The sequence below is a fragment of the Chiloscyllium punctatum genome, chromosome 13 (assembly GCF_047496795.1).
Source record: "Chiloscyllium punctatum isolate Juve2018m chromosome 13, sChiPun1.3, whole genome shotgun sequence".
In the NCBI taxonomy this organism is placed as follows: Eukaryota; Metazoa; Chordata; class Chondrichthyes; order Orectolobiformes; family Hemiscylliidae; genus Chiloscyllium; species Chiloscyllium punctatum.
This window is the reverse complement of record NC_092751.1, coordinates 91,911,798-91,926,882: the sequence shown is the minus strand read 5'-3', so window position 1 is coordinate 91,926,882 and position 15,085 is coordinate 91,911,798.

The window sequence follows — 15,085 nt, the reverse complement described above, 5'->3', positions numbered from 1 at the left end:
GTCAGTTTTAGCCGGATGCCTTTTCAGGTGTAGGGGTTGAGATGGAGATTTTTTTTGAAAAATGAACAGATCGGTTTGAAATGAATGACTTCGACTGAAACAACGAATCGAACGAATTTTCAACTTTAAAAGATCATTAAAGGAAAACCAATCTTGAAATGAATTGCAAACTGTCTCAGATTTGCAGACAAAATGCATCTTCAGTTTAGAAATGTATTATCCAGGTCTATTTTCCTCGCTTTGATCGCTTGGTTTCATACTAATGCTAAGGGGAGGGGCTCCTTAACACCTGTCCTGTCACCTGAGTGGGATCCTACAGGTTGGTCAGTGCTAGCATTTATGAAAGGAGACCTCCTTTGGCCAAATCAATCTACCTCCAAGGGCCGACAAGAGGCAAACCGCAAAACATCTGCATCTGGTCATCCAGAAAGCAAACTTGGACTCCAGCCCAAGAGAGAATGGGCTTGTCAAATGAAAATGGTCAAACCCCGCGACATTGACAAAGCTATTCAGAGTCGCCTATGTTAAACAGGATAGTTCCCACTGCCTCAGATTTGCTGCATTTTCATGGAGTATACTGCAGTATAAAACAGCATCTTCATACCCGTCACCTTCCCCGGTCCTACACGCGGTTATGCCGTTTCACCTGCTTCCACTAGAGTCAGAGCGCTCTCGCAGCACGGAAAGAGGTCCTTCGGCCCATTGTGTCCTTTCCAGGTCATCAAACATCCATTTTGAATCAGAGAGATGTACAGCATGGAAACAGACCCTTCGGTCCAACCCGTCCATGCCGACCAGATATCCCAACCCAATCTAGTCCCACCTGCCAGCACCAGGCCCATATCCCTCCAAACCCTTCCTATTCATATACCCATCCAGATGCCTTTTAAATGTTGTAATTGTACCAGCCTCTGCCACTTTCTCTGGCAGCTCATTCCATACCCGTACCACCCTCTGCGTGAAAAAGTTGCCCCTTAGGTCTCTTTTATATCTTTCCCCTCTCACCCTAAACCTATGCCCTCTAGTTCTGGACTCCCCCACCCCGGGGAAAAGACTTTGTCTATTTATCCTATCCATGCCCCTCATGACTTTGTAAACCTGCCGTGGGGGTTTAAGGATTATTTTTGATCCAGAGGGATGTGGGTATCTGGAACTCACTGCCAAAAGGCCGTTACAGGTGTGAACCCTGTAGCCAATTAAAAAATAAAATCAGATGAGCACTTAAAAGCCTTGTGACGCAGTGGTAGTGTCCCTACCTCTGAGACAAGGGACCGGGTTCAAGACCCATTCACTGCAGAGGTGTATAAGAGTATTTCTGAAAAGGTTGAATTTTTTAAAAATTACAAAATATAGGGCCAAGTACTGGAAATAGGTCTAGACTAAATAGAGGTTTATGAAATCATGAGGGGCACCGATTGGATAAATAGACAAGGTCTTTTCACTGGATTGGGGGAGTCCAGAACTAGGAAAGATTTACAATGAGGTTGCCAGGATTGGAGGATTTGAGGGATAGACTGGGGCTGTTTTCCCTGGAGCATCGGAGGCTGAGAGGTGACTTTATAGAGGTTTATAAAATCACGGATTGGATCGAAGAATCTGTTTCCGTGCTGTATATCTCTATGACTCTATGACAGTTCCTACTCTTTGCCTTAATCAGCATATACCCCTGATTAGTGACCCTTCAAATAAAGGGTCGGGGGGGGGGGGGAAGTCTCCCTATCTCCCTATCTCCCTGGGCTCATCAGAAGTTTGTAATCCTCAGTCAACAACAATCTCCAACTGCTTCGCCTCCTCTGCTCAGGGAAACAGCCTCCAGTCCCAGTTCAGCTCTGAAGGAATGTCACTGGTCTGGAAACTTTCACTCTGTTTTCTCTCTCCACTAATGATGCCAGACCCCTGCTGAGTTTCTCCAGCAATTTCGGGGTTTTGCCCCAGCTTGTCTAGTCTCTCTAGTCTGGCTAACCTGCTGACAGTCTGTTTGGGTCAATTACAATCTGACCATTTCTCCGGACAATAACTATGGGCAAAAGTCCGATGCTCATCCGAGCGCCAGAAGTGGATTTCGGAAAATTCCCATGTTAGGCATGGCGCTTGTTGCCTGTGTGAAGGTCGCATGAGGAAATGCCCTCTGGTATGTTGCCTCGCTTGTCATAATATCCCTCAGAATGCAGAGAAATTGTCCCTCGAACCTTCCAGCTCGGTGAGCAAACCTACATCCACACTGGTAGGATTCAAACTCACAGCTTGGGTCCCCGGATACGAACCCATTACCACTGTAACACCAGGCACTGAGCCTCCTGCAAGGCGGGAATGCCGCACTGTCAGAGGTGGATAAATCATATGTTAGACTCCATCTGCCTCTCTAGTGAATGTAAAACCACTCCACTTTATTGGAGAAGAAAGGGGCAGTTTTCCCCCATTCTTCTGGTAAATCTCTAACCTTCATCCTTTACCAATATTTCAGATATTCCAGATGGAAATGGTCATGAATCTGGAAAATGTGTAAGAAGCCCTGTTGATTACTGTCTGCTAAAGTTAAAAATACGTCCAAAGTGATTTTGTAAATATTAAGACAATTGCAGTTGTACTGAATGCTTCTGGGACAAACTGAAGTTATTAGCTGCATATTGTAATGGTTGGGAATGTGGGCACTGCGATGACCTGGTTCTCTGGGTCATGTTGGGAAAATAAACGTTAAAATAATGATGCAGGAGCAAATTACTGCAGCTGCTAGCATCTGAACAGAAAACAAAACAGGCTGGAGATCACAACGGGTCAAGCAGCATCCATGGACAGAAAGCGAGCTAATGTTTTGAATCTAGACTCTTCATCAGAAGAGTCAAAAAGTGTGGCGCTGGAAACGCACAGCAGATCAGGCAGCATCCGAGGAGCAGGAGAGTCAACATTTCAGTTATAAGCCCTTCATCCGGAATTCCAGCATCTGCAGTCCTCACTTTCTCCTCTTCATCAGAAGAGTCGTCTAGAATTGAAATGTTGGCTTGCTCGCTCTCTCTCTCTCTCACCATGGATACTGCTGTGATCTCCAGTGTTCGTTTTCTGCAATTTGACGTAGCTCTACCCGATTGTTCGACATTTCCGAATGAAGCAGTTCAGAGATGTTACTACCCACCTCTTGAGTAGCTAGGGCTTGAACCTGGGTATCCGAGCTCAGAGGTGGGAGTACTATCACTTTACCGCAAGAGTCTCTGCCCCACTGTTAGATCCAATTGTCCCTAATGAAGAAAAATGTATTCAGTGAAATAGGTAATGGAGTACTTGGGGAGATACAGTCCAGAAAGAGTATTGATTAAGAATTAGGTCGCATGGTCTATGGTGCTGAATTTCATCCCCAGAAACTGTGGAACTCCTGAGATGTGGGCTCCATATCAACCACCTCAAGATTAGATCCCCTCTGGATCTCAATCCATTTGCCCCAGGCCTGCGTCTAGAAATGAACAAGCGATTTTGTTTTAAATCCACATCCTGTAGCTTGAGACAGGGAAATGCAGGAAGGTCCCATGCATATGTACGGTTCCACAACCTGCAGAGATCAATGAACAGGCAGGTTGTTGTGTTAGGAATTTCAACACAATTTCTCTCACATTTTTGGAGGGGGAGGAGTGGGGGAGGATGGAGTGGGGAGAGGAAGGGGAGTGGGAGAATGGGGAGGGGGGGATTGGGGAGGGGAAGGGAAGTGGGAAAATGGGGAGGGGAAGGGGGCATGGGAGAATGGGGAGGGCGCTGGGGTAGTGGGGATGTGGTGAGGAAGGGGAGATGGGAGAGGGGACTGGGAAGGGGAGTGGGGAGGGGGGAATGGGAATGGGAAGGGGTCAGCAGAGGGGAGAGGTGAGGAGACAGAATGCTGGAGAAACTGGCAGAGGAGGAGTTCTGAAGAAGTCATATTTGATTCTGCTTTCTCTCCACAGATCCTGCCCAATCTCCTGAGCTTCTCCCACCTTCTCTGCTGCAGAGAGAGTAGCAGTTGGTGTTGGATCAGTTATGCAAACATGAACTCCTCCCTTCCCCTCTCCTCTCCTTCCCACCCCTCCTTTCCCCTCTCCTCTCTCCTCCCTTTCCCTTTTTCTCTCTCTCTCTTCCCTCCCTTGCGCTCCCGTCCCCTTTTTTCTCCCTCCCCTTTCTTCCCCCTCCTCCCTTCCCCTCCCTCCCACAGTAAGTACATGTCCCTCTTGTCGTTTACTGGGTTTGGGATAGACACTGACACAGAGAGATACCACAGAGAGTGTGCAACATGAGGCAGTTTCAGCAGTAAGCAGGAGGGAGGGAGGGAGAGGTGTCCAACACCAGCACTTAATCTGAGTCATTTCCATTCATGCTGAGTGAACTGGCACTGCTCTGTGTGTGTGTGTCTGTGTGTGTGTGTCTGTGTGGGTGTGTCTGTGTGGGTGTGTCTGTGTGGGTGTGTCAGTGTGGGTGTGTCAGTGTGTGTGTGTGTCTGTGTGTGTGTGTGTGTGTCTGTGTGGGTGTGTGTGTGGGTGTGTGTGAGTGAGTGTCTGTGTGTGTGTGTAGGTGTGGGTGGGTGTGTGTGTGTCTGTGGGTGTGTGTGTGTGTGGGTGTGTGTGTGTGCCTGTGTGTGTGGGGGTGTGTCTGTGTGGGTGTGTGTGTGGGTGTGTGTGAGTGAGTGTCTGTGTGTGTGTGTAGGTGTGGGTGGGTGTGTGTGTGTCTGTGGGTGTGTGTGTGCGTGGGTGTGTGTGTGTGTCTGTGTGTGTGTGGGTGTGTGTGAGTGAGTGTGTGGGTGTGTCTGTGTGTGTGTGGGTGTGTCTGTGTGTGTGTGGGTGTGTGAGTGAGTGAGTGTGTGAGTGAGTGTGTGTGTGAGTGAGTGTGTGTGCGTCTGTAAGTGTGTGTGGGTGTGGGTGTGTATGTGGGTGTGTGTGTGTCTGTGTATGAGTGTGTGGGTGTGTGTGTGTGTGTGTGAGAGTGTGTGTGTGGGGGGTGTGTGAGAGTGTGTGTGTGGGGGTGTGTGTGAGAGTGTGTGTGTGTGGGGGGTGTGTGAGAGTGTGTGTGTGGGGGGGGTGTGTGAGAGTGTGCGCGTTTGGGGGTGTGTGTGAGAGTGTATGTGTGTGGGGGGGGTGTGTGTGGTTGTGTGTGTGTAGGGGTGTGTGTGTGGTTGTGTGTGTGTGTGGGGGGGTGTGTGTGGTTGTGTGTCTGGGGGGGGGTGTGGTTGTGTGTGGGGGGTGTGTGTGTGGTTGTGTGTGTGTGGGGGGGTGTGGTTGTGTGTGTGGGGGTGTGTGTGGGGGTGTGGGTTTGTGTATATGTGTGGGGGGGGTGTAGGTGTATGTATGTGGGTGTGTGTGTGTGTGTGTGTGTGTGTGTGTGTGTGTTAAGGCGCTGTTGGGTCTGGTATAGTTTAGTCACCAGTGGAATCTTTGCCCTGTTCAGGCAGGATCTGCATGTACTCAGGACCTGAGGGGTAATACTGTCTGACTCACTCCCAGCTGAGTTTATTTTTACCCTGTCTCAACAGATTCCTGACCCAGTTCACTCCACTCACAGTTTCTGGGAAGGTAGAGATTCTCCTGAAGGAAAGGGTAGTGGAAATTTGAAATAAATACGGGGAAAACCTAACAGATATCTAGGAGTGAACACTTTAGTGCTGCACTGACTGACCACCAGCATGAGGAATAGGTGATGGAATAGGCCATTCTGAGTCTGTTCCAACAATTAATGTGGTCTTAGCTGATGATCCAGCTGTAAATTCTCACCAAACCTTCATTCTGAAGCAGCTGCAGTCTCGCCAGCTGGGAGGAAACATTTTTCCAGGCCCTGTCAGGAATTTTGCCTGTTTCAATGAAACTACCTTTCATTCTTTGATTTCCTGGGCCCTAGCCTTGTGTGTGCTTCTGCGTTATTACCAGGTGCTGGTGTTGCACTAGGGTGGACAAAGTTAAACCTGTTGGACTACAAGTTGGTGTTGTGTGAGTTTTAACTGTGTTTGTTATGTTCTGGGCAATTTCCCAGCTCTTCCCCCCACTCATTACATTCACTCACTGCTTCCCAACATTACCCCAAGCACTGGATTTGCCTCAAGTTCACTGTAGCAAGTAGCCGCCACTAACTTGTCATTGCAATCTCTCATTTGTTGCTCATTTGCCAATCCAGATTATGACAAACTGCTGTCAGTGATAGGCAAGACTTGACAAGAGGAAATGTTCAGAGAACATCTCTGGGACACCCACACCAATTAACCCCACCGTTCCATGGCTGAACATTTCAACTCCCCCCTCCCACTCTGCCGAGGACATGCAGGTTCTGGGCCTCCGTCACCGCCGCTCCCTCACCACCCGACGCCTGGAGGAGGCCCAGAACCTGCATGTCCTCGGCAGAGTGGGAGGGGGGAGTTGAAATGTTTTCATCTTCCGCCTTAGGACCCTCCAACCCGAGGGCATCAGTGTGGGCGTCACCAGTTTCCTCATTTCCCCTCCCCCCACCTTACTCCAGTTCCAACCTTCCAGCTCAGCACCGCTCCCATGATCTGTCCCACCCATCAATCTTCCTTCCCGGCTATCAGCTCCCCCCCCCCCCCCCCCCCCCCCCCCACCCCGACCTATCACCTTTACCCCCACCTCCATCCACCTATTGCACTCTCAGCAACCTTCTCCCCAGCCCCAGCCCCTCCCATTTATCTCTCCACCCCTGAGGCTCCCAGCCTCATTCCTGATGAAGAGCTTTTGCCCAGAACGTCAATTCTCCTGCTCCTCGGATGCTGCCTGACCTGCTGTGCTTTTCCAGCACCACACTCTTGACTCTGATCTCCAGCATCTGCAGTCCTCACTTCCACCAAGAGGAAACGATGGATCTGATTCTGGTTAGGCAAGATTGATATAACAGTGTGCCAACGGCCTCTTGTGGTGCACTGGCAATGTCTTTACCTCTGAGCCAGGAGATCTGGGTTCAAAGATCAAAGAATCCCTACAGTGTGGAAACAAGCTTTTTGAATCAAAAATCCACACTGGCCCTCCAAAGGATAACCCACTTGGACCCATTCCCCTACCCTACACATTATGGCCAATTCACCTGGCCTGCACATCGTTGGATTGTGGGGGGAACCCACACAGACAATATACAAACTCCACACAGACAGTCACCCAAGGCTAGAATTGAACCCAGGTCCCTAGTGCTGTAAGGCAGCAGTGCTAACCACTGAACCACCACACCACCAACTGCATAGATGCTTCAGAACTATGTCAAAATGAAGCTAAATCAGGTTGATTAAAATATGGCTCAATATATCACAACAATGACATCAATTTAACAACCCTGGGGACATATTAGAGACCATTTAAACTGCCCTGCAGCATTCTATAGTCACATTGTCCAGGTATATGGGACAGTCTCGGTAATTGCTATGGCCTCACTTGTTTGAAATGCTGCTCGGTTCAATGCCGCCACCTCGTGGCAATACCAAGCAGTGCAGATCCATCCTCGTGTCTGGTTTTCAGATACAGACAACATGGAGTGAACAAAGTTTAAAAAAATCACACAACACCAGGTTATAGTCCAACAAGTTTATTTGGAAGCACCAGTGTTGCTCCTTCATCGGGTGGTTGTGATGAAGGATTAGTGCTCCAAAAGCCAGCGTACTCCCAATTAAACCTGTTGAACCTGGTGTTGTGTGATTTTTAACTTTGTACACCCCAGTCCAACACCGGCATCTCCAAATCTTAAATAAATATATTAGGGAGCAGAGCATGCTTTAAAATCTATTAGTGTGGTCCTTAATAGTGGGATTTGTCAACAAGGGACACTCAATCCTTGACTAGAGCAATCTTTGACCCTGCCCCCATAGATTTTATCCTTGATATATTTTTTTGCCCCATCCTAATACCTTACAAACAAATAAAGAACATATAATTTCCTAATCAGTGATACTACTACACACTAAACAGAAATTACTGGAGAAACTTAGCAGGTCTGACAGCACCTGTTGAGAGTTAACCTCTGGCCACCAGTAATCCTTCTTCAAAACTTCCGTTTTAACTCAAATTTCCAACATCCACAGTTCTTTGCTTTAGTTTCATGTTGCTACACACCTCTGGAGCAAGTGTGACTTGGATCATTGTCTCCTGGTCCAGAGATACCACTACACCATAAAAATCCTCAGTCAGAGAATCAACTGTTCGCTGCCATAAATTAAAATGACCATCAGAATTAATTTTCAAATAGCGCAAATCTAGATGATATGAAAGGGAACAGAACCTTGATTAAGTCAATAGAACTATTTGCAAGTAAAACAGCACGTCAACAGCGGGAAATATTTCAAAGCAAAATAGATAAATCCAGAGTAAAACTCGAATCATTTGGCTGACAAAGTTGATCAGATCAGAAAGAAAGTTTAACTGGGACGTGGACTAGAATGATACCCAGCAACATAAGAGAGAGAACAGAGGAGTATAAAAAGCAGAACAATCAAAGGGAGATTACTGTGGCTGATAGATAAGGAAGGGGAAAAATGTTTTCCTGTCAAACTGTGGTGTAATAGTGTATCAAAACAAGAGACAAATCTAAGCTAATCTTTTAGCAAGATTAGGTAGTGGCAGGGATATGTAACAAATATTTTGCGAAAGGCAGATTCATGAAGGCACACAAAGTCAAGACTGCAGAAGTACACAGGAAGTTGTGAATGAAGAACTAATAGAGATAACAATTAAAGAAAGAAACTGTATTTAAAAGGTCAGCACATCTCTAAAGACCTATGATCCCAACTCCAACACACTATGATTAATGATGAAATAACAGAGGGAAAATAATTACTTGGAAACAAAAACTTTATAAATGTGTAAATTATCCCCCAAAAAATGATGAATTCCATTGGGTGAGGTTTTAAGTCATTTGGAACGCCATTACTTCCTTACAAAATTAAAATTGCATCTATCTTTGGAATCATGAAACTGCACAGAAATAAGCCAACAGTTACTTGTCATTGACAAATTAACCTTTAACCTTTCAGAGCAAGGGTCACTCGGCCTGACATGTTAACTCTGGTTGCTCTCCACAGATGCTGCCAGACCTGGTGAGCTTTTCCAGCAATTTGTTTCTAATTCACAGCATCCACCGTTCTTTTGGCTAGAGGCTATTTGCCATCGTTTGTGCTTCACAGACACTCCGTCCAACATTAACAGATGTCACTTTATGAACCTACCCTTGTATTCCTTTCTCCCTCACTTAGATTTAGATTAGAAGATGTCTATGACTGAGTAACTGTCGGAGAAATTAGCCCAATAAATTAGAGATCACAAAACGCAATTCGAAATGAAATTGACAAACAGTTTAATAACACGGCGATATCGCGGAAGAGAAATTGATGAAGCTCAAACAGCACAGTCTGTCCAGGTCGCCAGAATTCTCTTCCTTGAGCCGAGGATGAAGCCAGGTTTTATCGGAATCTTGTACGATAACGTTAATTAAAATGGGGAAAGATACAATGTATTTGGAAATGGAATAATCCAGTTACAATGATGATAATTGAGAAAGTTATTGGAAGAAGGTCCTGATTCTTGACACAATGCAACATCCTGACAGTATCAATGGGATCAGGAGATTCCAGCTCTCTTTACAGGTAGGTGAGAATATCTTTTTTGAAACAGTAAGGTGCTTCCATTGTCTTGTCCTGGGAGCAATGTCCTTGGGGAGAATGTGCAAACTCCACACAGACAGTGGCCTGAGCGGGAATTGAACCTGGATCCCTGGCGCTGTGAGGCAGCTGAGCCACCGTGCCACCCCTTTGATATTGCTGTGTTATGAGATTGCCCTCGAGGCTCTGGGACAGCAGTGTTGACCTGGTATTGTCAGTGTGTTTTGGGACGTGTATTCCATTGTCTGGTTTCACTTGTTTGGTCCCTGCTGAGGCATTCTGGGTCAAGTTTGCTTTCCTATGTTCTGTGTGGGCCTGTTATGGGTAGGCAGGGCGGCAGATCTTTTCCCAGGGAATAGCTTTAGGAAACACTCAAAGGTTTGGACTGATCAGGGACATTTACCAACCAACACATGAATTCGGGGATGCAGGTCATTCAGCCTCTCAGACCTGTTCTGCTATTGGATAAGATCGTAGCCAATGAGAATCTGGCCTCAATTCCACTTTCTTGCCTGCACCCCAATATCTATCTATCTCTACCCCAAAATTATTTAACAATCTGTCTCCACCACTCCCTGGGGAAGAAACTTCCACAGGCTCAGGAACTTCTGAGAGAAAATAATTCTCCATCTCAAGCAGAAGACCCTTATTTTTGTTGTAATCTCTCCCACAAGGGGAAGAATATTTTCGACATTCACTTCTGAAGGGAAGTCATATTTACTTGATCAAATATTTCGAGCAGTTTACTAGACTTACAGAGGGATAATACTGCAAATCTTGCAACAGTAGTTGAGGAATTTAAATGCAATCGAACCAATCTCGAATAAGAAGCCACAATCAGTGATGGTAACCATTTAAATATTTAAATATTCACCAGTTCACTGAAAAGAAATCTGATATTTTTACCTGGGCTTGACTGTCTAAAAGTCCAAACTCTTAAAAATATGGGTAACTCTTAACTTCCCTCTGAAATGATCTGGCAAGTTAGTCAGATGTGACCTTCCATCATCCTCTCTAAGGTGACTGGAGATGAGCAATGAATGCTCAGTATGTCTAGTGAATTTTAAAAAGTTATACAAAATTTTATCTAAGTTAATATATTGGTCTGGCCCCCACCAGCTAAACTGAAGTGGTTTTTTAAAAATACAATGTCTAAAAGATGTCTTTCAACAACTGTTTGGCTCTCTCAATATCGTTATGGACCAGTCCAGACCCCTCAAAACATTTCAATTAAAGTAGCTAACTTTGCTAGTTGCTTTAAGCAGGTGTAAAGTGGATATTCCAGAAGAGATGCAGTTGGTCCACCACTTAGTTTTAAACAAAACAGTATTTATTTCCGCACAAACAAATGAAAACTGAATTTGGAGTAACATAACTATTTAAAAATCCAATCGACTCTATCTCAACTTAATGCTGCTGTTCCAATTCTTGCAACATCCCCATAAACACTCACTTTGGCAAAAAGGTAAAATCAAACACAGTGTCTTACAGGAGAGAGGATCAGCCTGGAGTTGTTTCTTTGACCAGCAGCTCAACAGCCAGACTGCTAAAAATGCAAACCAGAGATAAGCTGAGCTGGGAGAACTTGCCACTCCCCTTTCATTGTACAAGTGGGTTTTTTAAAAAACTTTAAAAGTTTTTTCAAGCAGATAAACCCAGACATCTCAGCAACTCTGTCTTGTTGTGAAAAAGACCAAAGACAACATGACATTGATAGAGGTCCTGATTTGGAGACCCTGGTGTTGGACTGGGGTGTACAAAGTTAAAAATCACACAACACCAGGTTATAGTCCAACAGGTTTAATTGGAAGCACACTCGCTTTCGGAGCGATGCTCCTTCATCAGGTGATAGTGGAGGGCTCAATCCTAACACACAGAATTTATAGCAAACATTTACAGTGTGATGTAACTGAAATTACACATTGAAAAATTGATTGTCTGTTAAGCCTTTCATCTGTTAGAATATAGTGATAGTTTCACTTCTTTCATGTGTAAATCACAAACCCTTTTTTTAAAAAAGTTGCATTCTCGGGTTAGCTGTTAACAATGGTGATAGCTAGACAATATGTTGAAGGTGTTATCCCCCTATGTTCTCTGTCTATGACCTGATGTTTAGATTGATTCTAATCTAAAAAGTGAGATAACAGAGTTTTACATAAATTCATGCATTTTTTGAGCTCAGAGTTCTACATGAATGCATGCAGTTTTTGAGCAAAGTACAATGTAACTCTGCAAGTACAAATTCACCCCACAAAATATGTGTGTGCATGTGGGTCTTTATCTGTGTGTGTGTGTGTGTCTGTCTGGGTTGGGGGTTGTGAGTGTGAGAAAGTGTATGTGTGTGTGTATAGTGAGTGTAGAGTGTCTTAAGTCTGTGAGGGGGTGCATGTGTGAGTGTGGGAGTGTGTGTGTCTGTAAGGGCGTGTGTGGGAGATAGAGGAACTGCATTGTCACAATGAGCCAAATGTAGCGTCAGTGGCATTTTTAGACTCAACAAAATGTAACTATGGGATACATGCCCAGATTGAGCACAAGCTATGTCACTGTTAAACTGATAGACATTAGTTTGAAAGAAGAGTTTTTCTAAAGATTATCTGAGTCTTCGACTTGAAACAAATGGAGTCTGTTGAATGTTTCAGGGTTCAAAATCCAAATTTCTTGACTCATTAGTTTAATCTCTTGCATTGCATTTTTATTGGGAAGGAGCCATGCCAGTCCCAAACCACGTGGTTGAGATGTTGCAGGTAAAGGGAGTCATTTACTCTGCCTACTGGAAACCAACTGGAAAACCAGACCAAAGGAAACTGAACAACAAAAGGTGTCTTTCAATGGAAATGATGGAATTCATCACTGAAAAGGAACCAAAGCAACAGAATCTTTACTCAACTTGTGAAATCACAAGTCTTGAGGCTGACCCTTGATACCAGTAACCTTCACAGCAACATCGATAACATTTAACTATTCCTAGATTAGAGTCGATTCGATTCCCTACAGTGTGGAAACAGGCCCTTCGCCCCAACAAGTCCACACCAACCCTCCGAAGAGTAACCCACCCAGACCCATTTCCCTCTGACTAATACACCTACCACTGTGGGCAATTCACCTGACCCACACATCTTTGGACTGTGGGAGGAAACCGGAGCATCCGGAGGAACGTTTAAACTCCACACACAGTTGCCCGAGGCTGGAATCGAACCTGGGACCCTGGTGCTGTAAGGCAGCAGTGCTAACCACTGAGCCACCCCATTGTTCTTCATGAGCAATGAAATATAAGACTGATTCATAAATCTAGACTTTTTAAAAAAGTTTCATCTTTCTGAATTACCTCTTATTTCTATGATTTGGAGACGCCGGTGTTGGACTGGGGTGTACAAAGTTAAAAATCACACAACACCAGGTTATAGTCCAACAGGTTTAATTGGAAGCACTAGCTTTCGGAGTGACGCTCCTTCATCAAGTGATTGTGGAGGGCTCGATCGTAACACAGAATTTATAGCAAAAATTTGCAGTGTGATGTAACTGAAATTACACATTGAAAAACTGATTGTCTGTTAAGCCTTTCATCTGTTAGAATATAGTGATAGTTTCACTTCTTTCATGTGTAAATCACAAAACCCTTTTTTTTGCACTTTGTATTCTAACAGATGAAAGGCTTAACAGACAATCAGTTTTTCAATGTATAATTTCAGTTACATCACACTGCAAATTTTTGCTATAAATTCTGTGTAACGATCGAGCCCTCCACTACCACCTGATGGAGGAGCTAGTGCTTCCAATTAAACCTGTTGGACTATAACCTGGTGTTGTGTGATTTTTAACTCTTATTTCTAATGTGTCTACATTTATTACAATTTCTTCTCACAATGCACAATAAGTTCACTCTATAAAGTTGGGTTAAAGTGGCTCCTTTTAAACCAAAGTTTATTTGGGTCTGGGAGAAAGGTATCCACTAGGATAGAGATGTATTTTTAAAATTACCTTGTTGCAACCAACCGAGGAGATTAAGGAATGGGAAGTGAATTCATCCCTCCTCACGTGCGTGTGTGTGTGTGTGTTTGGGGGGGGAGGTGTTGTTAATGATTTGAAGTATTCTGTCTGGAACTGCAACAAACTGGGAACCTTGTCTTGCTATGTAACAATAGCCTGATGGCACAGTAATGGTGGAAGGACAAATGCACTGTTTTAAGAGTGTGAACAGGAGTTCTATTTAAAACAAGAAAAAGTGGGGGGGGGGGGGGGGGGGAATCCAGAAGTAAAATGAGAAATGCCAAAAAAGGAAGCGTATTTCCCTCAGGAGTTTAACACATCAGTGATAACTGAAAGTCAACAAAAGAGGGAATTGGGCCAACCATTTTGCAAATGGAATTACAGAGCACTTACAAGGCACACTTTGGAAACTGGTGAGCAGCGATGAGTGGACTTAATCTTGAAATGTCATTTACTATAGTCTCGGCAACAATGGGTAATTGAAGAAGACGACACAGTATCACCGAGAGATGGGTCGGGCTGGAAACTAAATCCAACAGCCACTAAAGCAACCAGGTTTGTGCTTTCGATCAAAGGCTTTTTGGTCCATCAACCCCAGTGCCATCATTCAACCAACTCATCTATAATGAAACGGCATTAAAATTAAAGATAATAAAAGCAAACCAGGTATTCTATTGGTTGCCTCCAAAAAGCTCCCTACAATCCTGATCTGCTTCACCTCACTTGATTTAAAGAGCAGCACAATTGTGCTTTGGATGCAGGAAGTAGCAATCACTAGCCAATAGCTCCTTGCGATGTTTACCTAAAGTTTTCATGGAAATGGTCTTCCACTTTTAAAGGTGCTTTTTTTTGTCATGTTTATTACAATGAGGACTACAGCACCGTCCATTCAGTCCAGACATCAAATTGTTCTAAAACATTGTCCCATCATGCCTTGCAATGAAAGCAATCCCTTTGCTAAACAGACCCTTCCATTTCTCAAACGAGCTGTCTGTCCAAGCTCAGTGGATGACCTTCAGAGGCTGGTGCACACTACTCTCACATTTGAAACAGTTTTGTCTTGTATTGCCTCACCCATTCAGCGAGGTGGGCCTAATGTTAACATCGGGCCTGACAAATCAGCTGCTGCTCCCAGTAATAGAGCTGTATCTGTGAGAATTGGGAGTGTGCGCGAAGCCCCTCCTCACCACCCCCCAAATGACCCAATATAGCCCTTTCACAAACAAAAACGGCAATTGCTGGCAAAACACAGGAGGTCTGGCAGCATCCAGGGAGAGAATCAGAGCTAACGCTTCAAGACATTTCTTCAGAATTGTTTCATTTTTTTATTATATTGTTTCATTTATATATAGTTTCATTTTGTTGATTATTTTCAATCTTGTTGCCACAAGCCTTCATTGTTGATGCAAGTAAACGATAGTTTGCTTATGTCCTTCAGGAAAGCAGTCGAGAAGTGTGGTGCTGGAGAAGTACAGGTGGTCAGGCAGTATCCGAGAAGCAGGAGAGTCG